Below are 2542 nucleotides of genomic sequence, written 5' to 3' on the forward strand. Positions count from 1 at the left end.
AAGAGGCTGAGATGGTTGGATGGCATCACCGACTCAATGGACATGAGTATAAGCAAGCTCCGGGAGTTGGTGAAAGACAGGGAAGATGGCGTGCTGTAGTCCATGGGGTCACAAAGATTCAGACACAACTGAGCGAATGAACAACAATATGTGTAGTATGAACTGCTGCTCAGGTGGCGCTAGTGGTAAAGAACCCTCCTGTCAATGCAGGAGACATAAGAAATGTGGGTTTGATCCCTGGGTTGCGAAAATCCCCTGGCAGAGGACATAGCAATCCACTCCAGTATTTTTGCCTGGAGAATCCCATGGACAGGGGCACTTGGCAGGCTACACTCCATAGGGTCACAAAGAGTTGGACATGACTAGGTGACCCAACAACAACAGTCTAATTTATATTGTACATTTGTGTCTGGACAGTGGAAAGTATGAACAGAAAGAAACTATTAACAGTGATTCTCATCTGGACAGTATGATATGCAGTGAGCTTTTTTATTTTTTACATCATTCATTTAGTAATATTGTTATGGACTGAACCGTGTCCCCTCTAAATTCATATGTTGAAATCTTAACACCCAATGTGACTGTAATTGGAGATAGGGTCTGATAATGGCCATACTTGTGGAGCCCTTATAAGAAGGACGCCAGAGAGCTCCCTCTTTCCATGTGTGTACAGAGGAGAGGCTATGTGAGAAGCTATCGAGAAGGCAGCTACTGTGCTCATTTTGGCAGTACATATGAAAATTGGAACTGTACAGAAATGATGAGCATAGGCCCTGCATGAGGATGACACACAAATTCATGAAATGTTCCATATTTTTAAAAACAAGATCAACACTTTAAAAGAAGAAGAAGGAGGAGGCAGCTACCTGCATGGTAAAAAGAATGATCTTACCAGAAACCAAACTTGCTGGCACCTTGATTATGGAATTTTTGCCTCCAGAACTCTGAGAAAATAAGTGTCTGTTGCTCAAGCCACCCATTCTATATAGCAACTTGAGGAGATTAATACAGATATGTAGAAATTTTTATATTGTTCTTATTGGATAGTCTTTGTTGGGAGAGACACCTTTTTTTTTTTAAGCAGATTCTTTAAAAGGCCTACTTCAGGACAGAAGCTGAATTCCCATCAAGGAACTTTTTCAATAATATGTCCATTAGGGTTCAGTTCAGTTCAGTTCAGTCGCTCAGTCATGTCCAACTCTTTGCAGCCCCATGGGCTGCAGCACGCCAGGATTCCCTGTCCATTGTCAACTCCCAGGGCTTACTCAAACTCATGTCCATTGAGTCAGTGATGCCATCCAATCATCTCATCCTCTGTCGTCCCCTTCTCCTCCTGCCTTCAATCTTTCCCAGCATCAGGGTCTTTTCAAATGAGTCAGTTCTTCGCATTAGGTGGCCAAAGTATTGGAGTTTCAGCTTCAACATCAGTCCTTCAATGCATATTCAGGGTTGATTTCCTTTTAAGATGGACTGGTTTAATCTCCTTGCAGTCCAAGGGACTCTCAAGAGTCTTCTCAAACACCATCAGGGTTAGACTGTATTAATGAAGATAATTAACACCAACTGAGGCAAATGGCCTCTAAATCTTAGTGTTTCGACACCACAAAGATTTATTTCTTGTTCATGTTGCATGTCTAATAGGCTTTCAAGGGAGCTCTATTTTATGTAGACAGGTAGGGACCCAGGCTGACAGGGTTGACCATATTGCTACATTACTCTTTCAACATATGGTTTCAGAGTTTGACAAAGCATGGAAAGCAAGCCAGAGTGTCAAATAAGGCTTTTCACTAACCCTGCTCAGGAGAAACACACTGACTCTGCTCATAGAACTAGTCACATGACCCCAACAAACCTGCAAAGGAAGCTGGGAAATATGAGAACTACATGAATATTTATTTATTTATTTTTATTTGAAAACATTTACTTGGCTGTGTTGTGTCTGAGTTGCAGCACACACAGGATTTATTCGTTCTGTCATGCTGAGTCTTTTGTTGTGGTGTGTGGGCTCTCTATTTGCATCACATTGGCTCTAGAATCCTCAGTAGCTGCAGCATGTGTGCACTTAGTTACCTTGTTTCATTTGGATGTTAGTTCCTTGACCAGGGATCAAACCCATGTTCCCTGCATTGAAAGGTGGATTATTAACTACAAGACCACCAATGAAGTGCCACTACATGCACTACATACTGTTGCTATTGTTCAGTCACTCAGTGTGTCCAACTCTTTGTAGCCCCATGGACGGCAGCACGCCAGGCTTCCCTGTCCTTCACCATCTCCCGGAACTTGCTCAAACTCACGTCCATTCACTCAGTGATGCCATCCAACCATCTTGTCCTCTGTTGATCCCTTCTCCTCCTGCCTTCAATCTTACGCAGCATCAGGGTCTTTTTAAAGAGTCAGCTCTTTGCATCAGCTGGCCAAAGAATTGAAGCTTCACCTTCAGCATCAGTCTCTCCAGTGAATATTCAGGGTTGATTTCCTTTAGGGTTAACTGATTTGATCTCCTTGCAGTCCAAGGGACTCTCAAGAGTCTTCTCCAACA

The 2542-nt window shown here is 42.9% G+C and overlaps 1 non-coding gene across 1 annotated transcript; it reads left to right on the forward strand.

Moving 5' to 3' along the window:
- Window positions 1-713: 713 nt before the first annotated feature.
- LOC120859956 lies at window positions 714-818 on the forward strand. Its single transcript, XR_005720199.1, has one exon. It is a non-coding gene; the product is annotated as a U6 spliceosomal RNA (small nuclear RNA).
- Window positions 819-2542: the final 1724 nt, after the last annotated feature.

The sequence above is a fragment of the Oryx dammah genome, unplaced genomic scaffold, assembly GCF_014754425.2.
Source record: "Oryx dammah isolate SB20612 unplaced genomic scaffold, SCBI_Odam_1.1 HiC_scaffold_5087, whole genome shotgun sequence".
In the NCBI taxonomy this organism is placed as follows: domain Eukaryota; kingdom Metazoa; phylum Chordata; class Mammalia; order Artiodactyla; family Bovidae; genus Oryx; species Oryx dammah.